The sequence below is a fragment of the Dromiciops gliroides genome, chromosome 2, assembly GCF_019393635.1.
Source record: "Dromiciops gliroides isolate mDroGli1 chromosome 2, mDroGli1.pri, whole genome shotgun sequence".
NCBI classification, from domain to species: Eukaryota; Metazoa; Chordata; class Mammalia; order Microbiotheria; family Microbiotheriidae; genus Dromiciops; species Dromiciops gliroides.
In genome coordinates this window covers 169,572,197-169,588,825 of record NC_057862.1, presented here as the reverse complement: position 1 = coordinate 169,588,825, position 16,629 = coordinate 169,572,197, and positions in this window count along the sequence as shown.

The following is a 16,629-nucleotide window of genomic DNA, read 5'->3' as shown; positions in this document are numbered from 1 at the left end:
ATTGCCTCACCAAAAGAAAAAAAAAGAAAGAAATCTTCAGAATATACCTATGGGGCAACTAGGTGGTGAAACAGAGTTCTGAACTTGGAGTCTGGAAGACCTGAATTCAAATCCTGCCTCAGACATTTAGGAGCCCAGCCTATTTCCTCATCTATAAAATTAAGGGGTGATCTCTAATATCCCTTATAGCTCCTGGTCTATGATCCTCTGACTTGAGGAGTAAGCAAAAAAGAGAAGGAAAATAACTGTCACAACGCCATGGATTTCACTCCATGGAAGAGCTACCTTTCATCACAACTTTAGGAATTCTATTGATGGCCTATCTGGCTTCCAACTGACTGTTTATTAGAAGCATTAGACTGATGTGAGGAAGTCGGGGGGGGGGGTGTTGAGGCTCTGATAGTAATGGCAAGCAATGACTGATACTCCTGGACACTGCAATAGCATGAATGATAAAAAGCAGGCACAAGCATTGGAAAAGAAAAGCAGTTTGGGGCCATTTAGTGTCAGGATAAGCAATCCTACACACCTCCTCAGCCCTGGGAGGCAGCGTGACAGCCAGTGTTTATCCTGGTGTCCCTTGAGTCATCTAGAAAAGGTTAAATCACGTTCCATTTATTCTTTTCGAGAGAGACAATTACACAAGAGGGTTTAGAAAGATTTCTATCATACTTTAAAAGCAATCTTGCCACTTAAAGAGACAAGTTTCTTTTATATGGAAATTTAATTATGTGGAACAGTTCATTCCCTGGCAATACCTGATAAAATGAATTTGGTTAAGAATTGTAGCCTTCAGCCCTTGTCATCTTATCTCCCTGAGTATCATGATGTATTCTCATGACCAACCAAATCTGAACATTACTGGTAAAATTTAACTTGTACAGATATATTTAATAAAAAACAAAAACAAAAAGAACCTCCCCCCCCCAACAAACCAACCAAAACCAAACCCAGTTATTTAGCACCTGCCTGTGCAAGGCACTATGCCAAGTCCTGAGGATATTAAAAACTAATAAGAATAATGGGCTTGCTCTCCAACATTTATACCCAAAGAATCTGGAAACTCCATTACAGCAACTGAAAGTGAGTAGCTATGTCCTTGGGACTGAGGCACAGCGAGGGAATTAACTTTCTCAGAGTCACATACTAGTCAGTAAGGACAGGCATTTCATGACACTGAGCCCAGCACTCTTTCCCAGCCTACTCTCAGACAATCCATATCTAGATATGTGACATAGAAATTAACTTCAGTAGGGACAGAGAACTAACTAACAACCATAGGGAAGGGGAGACTTTTTAGGGAATGATATTTGAGCTGATCCTTGAAGGAGACTAAGGATTCTAGAGGCAGATGTGAGGAAGGAATACATTCTAGGCATGGTCGGCGGGGTCAGGGAAGCTTGAAAGAGAGTGACAAGTTTGGGGAACAGCAAATAGGCCATTTTGGCTGGAATGCAGAGCATAAAAAAAGAGTAATGTGAAAGGGGTAGAAAGGGAGATTCAGGAGCCAGCTGGTGGAGCGTTTAAGAATTCATAGTTTATTCAAGAGGCAAAGGGGAGACTGAAGATTTGGGGGAAAGGAAGTGTTATGATGAAGCCTGTGCTTTGGGAAGATTATTTTGGCAATTGCTTGGAAGATGAATTAGAAAGAAGAAAGGCTGGGAGAAGGGAGACCACTTAGGAGACTATTACAAAATCATAGATTTCAAACTGGGAAAGACTTTAGGAGCTACTTAATTAAATCCCATTATTTTATAGATGAGGATAATTAGGCCTATAGAGATGAAGTAACTTGTCTAAAACCATCAAGGTGGTATATGGCATGGCTGAGATGAAGGACAGAATGAGGGTGGGTGACCATGGGAGTGGAAAGTAGGGGGAGAGGATCAGAGAGATACTGGAATGAGGTAGATTCAACAGAACTGGCAATTGTTTGGATACGAGTGGGTGTTAGAGGGATAAGAGTCAAGGATAACATTGAATTTGTGAATCTGGGCTATTAGAAAGATGGTGGTGCCCTTAACAGAAATAAGGAAGTTTGGAGGAGGGGCAGATGAGATACTTAGTTTCCTACTTGGATGTACTGATTTTGAGATGCCTTACTGTACATCCAAGTAGTTATGGCTAGCAATCAATTGATACAGGCCTAGAGTTTAGAAATTTAGGAAAAGATATATTGGTTTTGGAGTCCCCTGAGTAGATGTAATAACTGAACCTATGAGATCACTTGAGAAGAGTATGTAAAGAGAAGAAAGCTCAGGGACTACACAGTGGGAGAGAGAAAGATGATAATCTTGCAAAGGAGGCAAAATCAAGCAAGAAGAAAATCAGGGGAAAGCATCATGACATAAAAAAAAGAAGAGGGAGTAAACAAAAGGAGTGGGTGGTGGACAGTGTGAAAATCTTCACAGGGATAAAGACTGATGAAGAATGGGGAGAAACAAAACTATCCCAGTGAGCAGTTGGCAGATCACTGGTAACTTTGGAAGGAGATCAATTTCATTTGAGTAATGGGTCCAGAAGTCCCATTGCAAAGGTTCATAAGAGACTGAGTGGTAAGAAAGTGGAGACAATGAGTATGGTTGCCTTTTTCTTTAGGAGTCTGGCTGAGAAAGGGAAGAAAAAGTAGGATAACAGTTTGGGGTGATAGCAGGGTCAAATGAAGTTTTCTTAAGGATAGGGTCCACAAGTCATGCTCATAGGCAACAGTGAAGGAGGCAGTAGAAAGGGAGAAATTGCAGATGAAAGTGAGAGAAAAGGTCAGGTTCCTTGAGGAGATAGGTAGGTATGGGATCAAAGGCACAGGTAGAGTTGTTGGCTCTGACAAAGAGAAGGGTCTCTTCTTTTTCAGAGACTAGATCAAATGAGAAGAGAGCAGTGGAGTACGTTATGGTGTATTTGGAAATATGGAGCAGGGAAGAAGAGGGACTGTGATGTATGGCCTTAATTTTCTTAGTAAAGTAGAAGTCCTTTGCTAAGGAGGAGGAAAAGCAGTATCAGAGGCATAGAGAACAGGGAAGAGTGGGATGACTAGAGATCATGGTGATTGAATAGAAAGGGGTTAGGAAGAATGAGAGGAAGAGAGAGATGGAGGCATGGGAGGTTAGAATATAAATAGATCTGTTGAGATTTATTATCATAGAGGCAGAAGGAAAAGGAAGGCTAGGAGGTTTTGACATGTATTGGCATTTGGTTATGATATAACATCATATTATATAAAAGATGGTATAAATAGCAGTGTGGAATAGATGTCTTATACCCACAACCAGAACGCTTTGTTTTCTTTCTTTCTTTTTTTCTTTTTCCTCTCCTCTCCTCTCCCCTCCTCCCTCACCCCCTTCTTCCTTCCCCCCTCCTTAGCTTTCCATAGAACATGAAAGACAAGATTTTAGAATTAGAATAAGGTTTCTGGTTTCTTAAGTACTAGATCAGTGGTAAATAGCCCCCTGCACAAGGCAAGTAGCACCTTTTACTGGGTGAATGAATAGTAGTAACATGCTGAATTTGTTTACTTTTCTTTTTTGTTCCTCCTAAGATGAGTTGGTGGGTTTTTTTTTAAGTCTGGTCAAATTTTTGTTTTTATTTAGAATGTTGCTTTCAACTCTGAGAAATCTCCAGCTTTCAAGAGTTGGCTTACCACGTGATCATAATGAAAAACAAAGAGAGTTAATGGGAATGTACCCGCACGTGTGTCTACGTATGTCTCTGTGTGCCTGTGTGAGTGTGTGCGTGCGCATGTGCACCCCTGCATATGTATATATACTTTAACCTATGTGGATCATTTAGAACAATTTTATTCTAAACCATTTTCTTCTCCCAGTTGATATGACTTTGGCTCTAACATATTCACACATTCATTCTTAATTTCTATAAAAGCAGAGAAAACCCACTTTCATGATGAAATTATCTTCCCCAACCTACTCTCCTTCCACACCCCATTCCATAAACCATGTTTATAATCTGAAGTCCAAATTGTGGTTTAAAAAATTGACACAACGCCCTTTCTCCAACCTGATTTCCTCAGGCAACTAAAGTCTTCTATTTATCTCATTAGTTAGTTTAATAACAAGTTTGTTGAATTGTGGTTTGGGTATTGTATACTTTATAAAATAACCCAAATTGGAACTTAAACCAAGTCTTTTGAGTAAAAAGGGACTTGATCTTCTGAGCAATTTTGTAATTGTCTCTGGCTCAAGGTGGCTGAAAAAAATGGTTACAATCCTCACGCACATGGCCACTTCAGTAAAACAAAACTCTTTTGTTCACCATGTTCTTGAGAAAAGTGTTATTTTCTTTTTCTGCCCCCTGGTTTCCTTGGTCCCAGCCTCTTAAGCAACTGGCAGACTTTGAGAAAAGAGAGGGTTTAGTAACTTCATCAACATAGCTCAAAACAACTTGGATTAAAAGTATTCTAAAAATAAAACTTAGAAAAAAAATGGACATACCTGATTTTGCTTTTATTCAGTTTTGTCCTATCATGCCCATATAAGAATATCAGTCTATAATACATATGAGCTTGCCTGTGTGTATATAATGTGTATGTATATAAGTGTAAATATATCCAGTGTATACATACCCAGTGAGAGAATGTGTATGAGAAAAAGATGTGTGTGTGTGTGTGTGTGTGTGAGTGAGAGAGAGAGAGAGAGAGAGAGAGGGAGGGAGGAGAGGAGAGGAGAGGAGAGGAGAAAGAGTATTATGCTGGAGTTTCAGGTAGAAATCAAGTTCTAAATTTGGGAATTTACCATTGTGGTGTATGCGTAATCTTAAGAAATTATGCAAAAAAAACCTTTTTATAGAATGTCGTATTCAAAAGGTTAAGGATATGGGCAGAAGTTTAGTCAGGTCAGAAACTTCCCTACTGGGAAAGGAGAGTAACTATTTTATACAACTTTGAAGGAAGCTGTGCAGCTAAGTAGTGAATGTACATGGAGGGTGGCAATCCCTTTTCTTTTGGTTGGAGCTATGTTGGACTAAGGGGAAAAAAGTCATGTGGAAACATGCAAGGGCAAGCATAAGAGAGGCGCTGATAGCTAAACAGGAGAGTGATCTTATTAAAATGACAGCTTTCCTCTTATAAATTGTAAGGAAGGTAGGGCTTTTGACTGAAAAGCTCTTCTAAAGCCTAGATATGTACACACCAGAAAGCTGTAAACAGCAAGCCACCTGGATGCTTATCCTTATATTTAAGAGCCTTAAATGAAAGGGAAGTTTCTCCCTTAAACAAAATATGGAAAAGAAGAGAAATTAACTAGTAATAGGTAAGAGAAGTATTCCATATTCCAGCCTCAATAATTACAGAAGCCTGACTTCTTGACAGAATTAGTCAATCAAAGGCATTAAATAAAGCTCAAGAGTGAGAAGAAGTAGTGCTGCAATCCATTGGATAATCAAAAATCAGTATGAGTAAAGATAGCAATGAGGGCCTGGGCAGAGCAATGGACCAGACAAGAGGCAGATTTAAGCAGTCCTAGATCAACAAAAGTCAAGAGTAAGCTGAGCTCAAGCACTGAGACCAAGAAAAGCTCTACATGTTCTATTGTTCTGGAGAAGGGTTCAGGTCTTAAGTCTTTTATCCCAAGGTTTCCACTCCTCTCTCCTCTCAAATCTGGTTGATTCTGCCTTGTAGGACTGGGTGGTGGTGGTAGTAGTAGATAGGGACTAAATCTTTGATTTCATTGTTATAGGACTTCTAAGTGGGGGATCTTCCTCTATGAATGCAGGTCAACACCTTCTCTGCAACTTATAGTCTTAGAATTGCCTAGCTTTGAGAGGTTAAGGGACTTGCTCCAGGTTACATAATCAGTACACGCCAGAAATGAAACTTGAACTCTGGTATTCATGGTTCTGAGACTAGCTCTCTATCCATTACACTATGCCTTGCACATGGTATACAAGAAATATTTAAAAAATTGGATGAAATCCATTTCAAGCACAGAATTGCCACATAATTTTTCTAACTTTATTCCTGAAGTTAGAGCTATATCTTAGACACAGTTGGGCAATCTATACCTTCAGGGTTTATGAGGGCTTGTTTCTGGGAACAGAAATAGTTTGGGCTCAACTTATAGTTGGACCATGAGTCATAGAATCAAAGAGTTAGAAGAGGAAGGGAACTCAGAGTTCATCTAATATATAACCCTAATTTTACAGATGAGGAAAATGAGGTTCTCGGAGATTAGTTAAAAATGACTTTTCCCAAAGATAGGCAGGTAGTAAATAGCAATGATAGCAGCAGAACTTACCTCCTCTAATTCTCAGTCAAATATTCTTTTTGCCATGTTGCCTTCTATTGAACCTCCTCCCCACTGCTGCGTCTCAGGGGTGAGGGCTTGGGACCCTCCAACAAGTACAATCTATTAATATCACAGTGGACACTTTTTTTTTCTTAGCATATGTTTAGGAGGCTATGCACCCCTAGTGCCTGACATATAATTGGTGCAAAATGCATTTATTTGTCTAATAATTTTTAAAAATGACTTTTAAATGATTTTTTTAAAAAGTGTATTTTATCATAGCTTTGTTAGGAAAGACACCAGATGGAAGTTTCCATTTTGTACGCCTATTCAGACATCTATCTTTCAAGTAATTTGTTACCTTTTTGTGAATAGTTCTATTTACTTTTTGGATTGAATTAGGCATAACCCTAACAAAAACTTTAAATGTGGGGTTAAAAAATCATGTTGGTCAGATTGGAACCAAACCTTTAGAGTCTTGGTGTACTTAAGAATATTGAAAATCTTGGTTAAAACAAAACATTGTTAAAAGAGGCTGCACTTGCTTATAAAGTATTCCACACCCTTTTACCCCCTCCTCCCCATCTTTCTGTGTGAAGATGGGCTGACTTATTACCCACAGCTGGCAACCTTTTATGGGCAGAGGGGACTTAATTTCTGTGCTGCCTGTCTGCTTCCCCCACATAACTGATAATTAAAAACAGATGTTGACTTTGTAAAGACTTTATTTTCATGCAGGGGTAAAAGCTAATACACTACCAGTTATCGTACTTTTTAAAAATTGTGGAGTTTGAATATTTATACTCCAGGTAACTTGATCTAGATTTTGGGTGTCTGTCAGCAAAGCTTGCGTTTCATATCTTGCCACCAATAATCAGTGACTACACACTAATGATGAGGGAAGGGAGTTGTTGTACTTTCCAGGCTGGCCAACAGCAGGGTCAGTGTGCAGTGACTACTTTAAGTAACTCTAGTTGCCTATAGCTGATAAATGTTGGGGTGGAGGAGAGGGTCTTCCTTGTTCTGAAATTCACACTGGGATCTCATACAGCTTTGGTGTAGGGCAGAAGGCATAAAGCTGGGCATATTCACTATGGATGGACCAGTGAAGCGCCCAGTTGCCAGGGAACTCCAGTTATTGGATTACTACTGTCATCAAAGGCTTTCCAAATGGAAAATTTACTATAATAATAGGAAAAAATTATGACTACTTAGATGCAGTTTTTGAATAAATTGAAAGTGATCAGCATCTTATGAGCTTCAGAAATCAAAAACACAGAATTTCCTGGTAATTTTTATAGACTCAGAGCTAGAAGGGGCCTTCATGATGCAATCTGTGTCTTTAAAAAAACCCAAATTTTCAGTAGTTTTTCTGTTCTGAAATTCAGTTCTATTCATTGTAGGGCATACAAAAGAAATAAACATAAGATATGGTCCCCTACCCTCAATGTTTACAAGCTTGGTTGGGAGTGTGAAGATACTTTAAAACTTTTAGTTGGTAAGGTTTGAAGACTTAAAACACTATTCAGACTATTTCCTCATCACTTTGCCTGTAATTAGAGTGCCCTATCATTAGGTGAACATTAGTACCTTGAGATCTCATGGTCCAAACAGGTAGGCCTTCCATGAGTGGTTAATAGAAAAATTAGCACACTTTTCCTATGAGCTCTTCTTTATTTTATTTATTTATCTATCTATCTATCTATTTATTTATTTATTTATTTTTGGCGAGTCAATTGGGGTTAAGTGACTTGCCCAGGGTCACACAGCTAGTAAGTGTCAAGTGTCTGAGGCTGGATTTGAACTCGGGTCCTCCTGACTCCAGGGCCAGTGCTCTATCCACTGAGCTACCTAGCTGCCCCAGCTATTTTTTAAATCATAAAATTAAATTGATCATAGGATCTAGAGGAGGAAGGGAACATAGAAATTTTCTGGTCCAACTCTATCATTTTACATATGAGGAAATTAAGGACCAGAAATGCTAAGTATCTTGCTGAAAGTTACACAGGTAGGAAATAGCAGAATTCCCCTTCTAGCCTGCCTTCCCTTCTTCCTTCTTTCCTCTCACAAAAATACAATTCCTTTTTTGAAATACAAACATAAAGAGGGTGAAGTATACATTCCTAAAAGGCATACCCACATTCACAATCATTGCAAAATAATATAATAAGAGTTTGTCATAGGGACTGACTTATTGAGCATCAAAACATACAGGATAAATACTGTAGGGATAGACCTGAACCAGTTAAAGCCTTGTCTACCTTGCCATCCAAATTTGTATCAGACTTTGTATCTGAGTGTAACTAGTGACTAAATGAAGCCAATTGTTGAGAAAGTTGTTTAGCAAGTCAGCTCAGCTACCCAATGCTACTGGTGGATTCTATCCATTCTATGGAGAAATCAGGATATAACCTGCTAAAGACAATAGCAAATGGAGAGTGTTATGAGAAAGAAGGTTGTTGTTTGTCCTTCATTCTCAAAGATGACCGTGATATCAGGGCTATGTCATGACTTGCAGTAAATTGGATTTAAATGAGGCAGGACTACATAAAGTCACTAGTCTCACTCTCTCTTCCACAGCCATCTGGGTCCAGTGGCAAGACATACATCAGGACAACTGGAGATGGCCCCAGATGTTTAAGGCAATTGGGGTTAAATGACTTGCCCAGAGTCATGCAGCTAGTAAGTGTCTGAGGTGAGAGTTGAACTCAGGTCCTCATGACTTCAGGGCCAGTGCTCTATCTACCACACCACCTGGCTGCCCCATGAGGGAGAGGGAGAACAAAAGGGAGAGGGGGGAGAAGGGAAAAGAGAGGGAGGGAGAGAGGGGGAAGGAGGGAGGGATAGAGGGAAGGAGGGAGGAAGAAAGGGAAGGAGAGGGAGAAGGAGAGAGATGAAGAAAGGACATGGGAGATCTTAGATAAGCTAAAGGTACAGCACTGGGCAGAAATCATAGCAGGCAACACTCTTTGCAGTGAGCCTTCAGAATGTTGTTTTAATTAAACAGTGCTAGAGAAGCAAACAAAAGCCAAATTTTGATCATTTTGACTAGCTTAGGTTAGGTATAAAAATCCCATTGGATAGTCAATAAACATTTATTAAGCACCTCGTAGGCACCTGATGGCCATTGTGCTAAGCACTGTGGATACAAAAAAGGGCAAAAGACAATTTCTGCCATAGGAGCTCATAACAGAATTGATTTAGACCCAACTTAGACCTAATAATATCTAATGGTGACTAAGATAGAGGGAAGTTTTAGCTGGCCACCACACGGGAGTACTTTGACACCAAATAAAGGTAAAGGCTGAGAACAAACCATTAAAAATGCTTCTGATTCAATAATTCAGCAAACAGAGACAGCATGAAATAATGGAATGAAATTTGACCTTGGATTTAGGAAGACCTGTTTAAGTCCTGTTGCTGATAATGTGTAGCCACACACAGCTCACATAACCTCTCAATGCCACATGTGAATCTCTAAGACAATAATAAGTTGTAGATGATTTAGGAATCTTCTTTTATGAAGGGAATTTCCAAGCCTGAAGTTCCCTACCCCTATAAAATCCCACACTCCAACCTATTCAAACAAAGCACCTGTCTCTTTATTGTGTCTGGGTCCCCTAAAACTTTGATACTTGAGATGACAGTGTTGAATGATTTATAGCTCCATAGCATCACTGGGTGCATATTAGTTTAAGAAAATGGGCTTTTCTATTAGGGAGAAGCTTGGGATTACTGAAAGAGAGCATGTAAAATTTCCCATTTGTGATCTAGGTTATTCTCCCATTCCATTATTTTTTCTTCTCTAAATTTATTACTTATTTTGACATTCTTTTCTTTTTAAATTCTGAGTATCGAATTCTTTCTCTTCCTCCCACCCCTTCCCCACCCACTGAAAAGTCATGCAAAATGATAGTATTTATACATGTGAAATCATGCAAAACATATTTCCATATTTGACATGGCAAAAAAGTAAGAAGATTATTTTTCAATTTGCATTCTGAGTACATAGCTTCTCTTTCTGCAAGCAGATAGCATTTCTTTACCATGAGTCCTTTGGAATTTTCTTAGACCATTGCATTATTGCATTATCATTGTATATCAGAGTAGCCAAGTCTGATACAGCTGATCACCTTTACAACATTGCTATTACTGTGAAGTATGTCTCTGAGGTCAGATTTGAACTTAGGAAGATGAAACATTTTGAATCGAGGGCCAGCACTCTATCCACTGTCATTCAAGACACAAACTCAGAAGACAATTGCACAAAAACAGTTACAACTAAAGCCTCAAAGAAAAATGTTAATTGAACACAAGCACAGGAAGAATTTCTGGAAGAGTTAAAGAAAGAGATAAAAGTGGTAGAGGAAAAACTGGGGAAAGAAATGAGAGTGATGAAAGAAAATTATGAAAAAAAAAGAATTAACAGCTTGGTAAAAAAGGCAAAAAATATTGGACATCTTAAAAAACCTCAGAATTGGAATAATGGTAAAAAAAGGCACAAAAACTCCCCGAAGAGGACTACTTTAAAAGCAGAATTGGCCAAATGAAAAAGAAAGGCACAAAAACTCACTGAAGAAAATTCCTTAAAAATTAGTATTGGGCAACTTGAAGCTAATGACTCCATGAGACATCAAGAAACAATAAAACAAAGTCAAAAGAATGAAAAAATAGAATAAAATGTGAAATATCTCATTGAAAAACAACCTAGAAAATAGATTAAAGAGAGATAATTTAAGAACTATTGGACTACCAAAGCCTAGACAGCATAGAGAAATTATTAAAGAAAGCTGCCCTGATATCTTAGATCCAGGGAGTAAAATGGAAATTGAAAGAATCCACTGATCACCTCCTGGAAAAGATCCCAAAATAAAAACTCCCAGGAATATCAGAGCCAAATTCCAGAGCTCCCAGGTCAAGGAGAAAAATATTTCAAGTAACCAGAAAGAAACAATTAAAATACCAGGAAGTCATAGTCAGGATCACACAAGATTTATTAGCTTCCACATTAAAGGAGTTTAGGATATGATATTCTAGAAGGCAAAGGAGTTAGGATTACAATCAAGAATCATCTATTCAGTAAAGTTGAGTATAATCCTTGGGGGGGGGGGAAGAAATGAATATTTAATGAAATAGAGGACTTTCAAGCAGTCCTGATGAAAAAAACCAGAGCTGAATAGAAAATTTGACATTTAAACAGATGGCTCAAGGGAAGCATAAAAAGGTAAACATGAAAAAGAAATCATAAGGGACTCAATAAGGTTAAACTGTTTACATTCCTATATGGGAAGATGATGCTTGTAATCCCTAAGAACTTTATCATTATTAGGGCACTTAAAAGGAGTTTACATAGACAGAGGGTGAGTTAGTTATATTGGAATGATCTCCAACAAAATTAAGGGATGAGGAAGAGGGATGTTCTGGGAGATGGAGGAAGGGAGAAGTAGAATAGGGAAAAAAAATTTTTTTTCATAAAAGAGGTGTGCAAGGAAGAGTGGAGGGGGTAACAGGGGAGAGTGGTGGGTAATGCTTGAACCTCACTCTCATCAGAATTGCTTCAAGGAGGGAATAAAATATATACACACTGCTCTTTAGCTTCACTTCAGTTACACACATCAACAATTACACCCCTGATGTTGCCATCATCCACAACTGTTCTATTTCCATGATTAAGAAGTTCTTTTACCCAATCGTTATCCCTATCATTCCATCTCTCCCTAAGCCTTGCTTCTCCTAACTTATTCTTCATTTTCACCATGACATGTAATCCTGCTACCCTTTAGTACTTTCCTAGGCCATCACCCCTACTCTGGTTATATTTTCCTCCCTTCCTAATATTCATATCTTAGTGATATAGTTCCATCCTACACTATGCTCTATTTTTCTCATACTTTGCCAAAATCCCACCATCCACTCTCTCCATTCCTGTTTTCATGTTGCTGACTGGAGCTGAAAAAAGTCACATAACCATGCTCACTGAATTTGCTATAATTCATGGACAATTAAGACAATACTTTTACTGTAGTCTGGCTTCCTACCTCACCACTCTGATTTTGCCAGTACTCTATTATAAATTGCAAGATTCTTATTCTTCTTGACCTCTCTGCAACATTAGACACTACTGATCACTGTAGCTTCCAGGACAATTAAAAAAAATTACATGTCCTTCCCCTATTAGACTGACTGTTCATTCTCAATCTCTTTTGCTGGATCATCATTCACATCATTCCCACTAATTATGGGTGTACCCCATGGTTCTGTCCTCTTCTCTTTTCTCTTTCCTCTCTCTTACTTGGTGAGCTCATCTCCCAAGGGTTTACTTATCATCTCTGTCTAGATTATGCCTAGGTCTATAGTAGGTAGTGCAGTAGGCAGCCTGGAGTTAGGAATGCTTAAATCCCATCTAATCTCAGACACTTAATAATTATGTGAAAAACTATGCCCTAGATGAAGCACTTAATCACTGCCTGCCTCAGTTTCCTCAACTGTAAATGAAGATCATAATATCACTTACCTCACAGGATTATTGTTATCAAAAGAAATATTTATAAAGTGCTTAGCACAGTACCTGGCACATAACCTGACATTTAATAAATGCTTGCTCTCTACCTTCCTTCATCATTTATATCCTTTTTTGTCTCTCCCCTGACCTTATGTCCTTCATTACCAATCACCTTTTGGATATTTCAAATTGGTTGTCCAGTAGGTATCACAAACTGAACATGTCTAAAACAGAATTTATTTTCTTTTCCCCAGAAACCACTTCACTTCCAAAGTTCCCTTCCAGTCATCCACATTTAAAACCTTGGTGTCATTCTAAATTCTGTTCACCCCAACTGTTACTCATATCACATATTTAAGCAGTTGTCAAATTGTGTCATTTCTCTCTCTACAACATCCCTCCTATATGCTTCTATTTCTCTACATCTCTCCTGTATACATCATCTCTACAACATCTCACCTATATAGTTCCATTTCTCTCCACCTCACCTTACACGCATACAACCCCACCTTAATTCAGGCCTTCATAACTTCTTACCTAATTTGTCTTCTTTCCTTGAGTCTCTCCCCAGTCCAATCCTACCCCAATAGAACCTCCAAAGTGATTTACAGTACAGGTCTGCTCATGTCCTACAACCTCCACTCCATACTCAGTAGACTCCAGTGGCTTCTTCTTGCCTCTATTATTCAATATAAACTCCTCTGTTTGGCATTTAAACTTTTTTTCCTGCAACCTGGCCTCTTCCTATTTTTCTAGTCTTACAAATGATTTACCTGCACACATTCTCTGGTATACTTGCTGTTGTTCACATACGATGCTCTATTTTCTATCTCTGTACTTCTGCTCTGTATTTCCCCCATACCTGCAATGCACTCCCTTTTCTCTTCTGCTTCTTGGAAATCCTGGTTTCCTTTAACACCCAGGTCTACATGAAGCTTCCCTGGTCCTCCTCACTACTGCTCTCCACCCTTCACAAACTGCTTTTTATTTATGTTAATATTCTATATCTACTTATGTGAACATACACTGTCTTTTCCATTAGACTGTAAGCTCTTTCAGGACAGTGACTTTTATTTTTGTATTCTTATAGATCAGAGCTTAGAACAGTGTCTGGAATCCTAATAAATGCTTAGGATGATGAAATCATTAATTTAGGTCCTTTCCATCTTGAAACAAATGATCCTATCGATTAGAAGCTATTGAGTTCAGCCCCTCATTTTGCAGATGAGGAAACTGAGGCTTTTCAATTGGCTTTGTATCTGTTAGACTTCCTTGGGATACTGCAGCCTGGAAACAGTGCCCCACTTTAAGGAGCTACAAATCAAGTAAAAGAAAGGCAAGATGAGCAGACAGAGAAAGGTGAGGACCATAGAAAGTATCTTCAGTAACAAGGAAGACTGAGGTGCACCCTCAGAGGAAGATGTCAACATCAGGGACCCTATATCTAAAGCTTCCAAGAAAAATATGAATTGGTCTCAGGCCATAGAGGTGCTCAAAAAGGACTTTGATGATAAAGTTAGAGAGGTAAAGGAAAAACTGGAAAGAGAAATGAGGGTGATGCAGGAAAGACACGAGAAAAAAGTCAACAGCTTGAAAAGTCAAATTGGCCAAATGGAAAAGGAGGTACAAAAGCTCTATGATGAAAATAATTGCCTAAGAATGAGGATTGAACAAATGGAAGCCAGTGACTTTATGAGAAACCAAGACACAATAAAGGAAATCCAAATGAATAAAAAAATAGAGGGCAATGTGAAATATCTTCTGGGAAAAACTGCTGACCTGGAAAATAGGTCCAGGAGAGATAATTTGAAAATTATTGGTCTACCTGAAAACCATGATCAAGGAAAGAGCTTAGACATCATCTTCCTCAGAGAAAATTGCCCTGAAATTCTAGAAGCAGCTAAAATAGAAATTGAAAGAATCCACTGATCACTTCCAGAAAGAGATCCCCAAAGGAAAACTCCTAGACTTCCTTAAGAAATAGTAATAATGGGGGAGGAGTCACCATGATGGAGCAAAGCAGGAAACGATATAGCTTATCTCCCATTTACACCTCCTCCAAACAGATCTACAATGGGGGAATATAGAAAAAGTCACAATGAATCCTTTGTCTAGCCCAGGTTGGCACAGGAAAACAGACAGGGAGGTCTATTGAAACTGGAGATTGCCATGTGCACCCATATAGGGAGAGACTGTGCATCAGGAGAAGAAAAGGTCCTAGACCCATGCTGGGGCATCCCATACCAAGGCTCTCCAATGTGGATAGGTACCAACTGGGAGCTTTGTCATTCGCTATTCAGTTTTGGTCACAGATCCAGGGTGGACTGAGAAGAGGACCTGTGCTTGGAGGTGGCATGCAGAGGAGGAAAGCTCTGGGTGGTATACTGAAGGAGAAAGTTCAGAGGTAAGCTGAAGCAGTTTGGCTCAGACCCCAGAAGCAGACTGGGATCTCAACTGTAACACCTGCTTAGCCTGCAGATAAAGAACCAGGGAAGGAATCCCAGACCAAAGGAGAACTTGCAGTTGTCACTTTGAACCAGTAGAACTACCAAGCTGGCTGATATGGCATGAGTCCTGTAGCAGTCTATTATTTCTCTGACTGAAAAAACAAGTCAGGAACTTTCAGAACTCATATGTGGAAGGGTTGGGAAGCAGCCATACTTTCCCCTGGATCAGATCACTATGGGAACATTGAAAACTTGCAGGTCCTTAACTTGTCCCTGACACCCTGGAATAACACAACACTCAATACTCCAAGAAAGCAGCAATAGGATCAGCCTAGATCTTTCATCCAAAAGTGTTTTAGAGCCCAACATTAACATAAAATCTGACGTTGAGAAATAGACTTGAAAAAAGATCAAACAAACAAAAAAATAATCTCACCATAAAGAGCTATTTTGGTGACAGGGATGCTTGAGCCACAAATCCAGAAGAAGAGAAAAATTCCAAAACATTTATAAATAATGCCTCAGAAAAAATATGACTTCAGCACAAATTCAATGAGTATTCCTGGAAGAGATGAAGCAAGGGCTAAAAAAAGAGACAGAAATGTTTTTTATAAATGAAATTAGAGTGCTGAAGAGGAAAAAAATGGAAAAGAAATGAGAGTTCTGGAAAAAAGAATTGGAAAGGCAATTGACAGCTTTGCATAAGAGGTACAAAAGTTTGCCCAAGCAACACACTTAATTGAATGGACCAGAAAGAAGCAAGTTACTCTTTGAGACAACAAGAAATATTAAAACAAAGTTGGTAGACTAAAAAAAAAATAGAAAAAGTGTGGAGTATCCCATACCAAAAACAAGTGATTTGGAAAATAGAATGAGAAGAAAAAAATTAAAAAATCATTGGAGTACCTGAAAACCATGATTAAAAAAAGAGTTTAGATATCATATTTCATTCTTAAATGTTCTATAAGCATCTCATTTTTTTCTGTTTCTGAACCTGAAAAGCTGGCCTGGGCTGAATCAGGTCTGGTGTGCAACAGCCACTTTCTACATGACTCCTTTGTGGATTCCTGAAACTCCTACTGCTCTCTCTCCCAATTGACCTTGTATTTATTTTATTTATATTTATTCTTTATATACTTATATACATATATCTACCTACATACTTACACACTTCTCTCCCCTGTTAGAATGCAAGCTTGAGAGTAAAGAATTTTTTCATTCTTTCTGATTTTATCCTTAGCACCTAGCAGAGAGTCTAGAACATAGATGGTACTTCATAAATGTTTGTTGACTAATTTTTATTTTTGTAGTTCCTGGCATTCCTCTCAGAAAAGCTGCCCTAGGTTCAAGAGACAAACATACACACCATAACCAGAGAACACAGCTCAAAGCAAAGCAAAGCAAAGCCAAACAAACCCCTCAAATAGCATATCTAAATGACAGG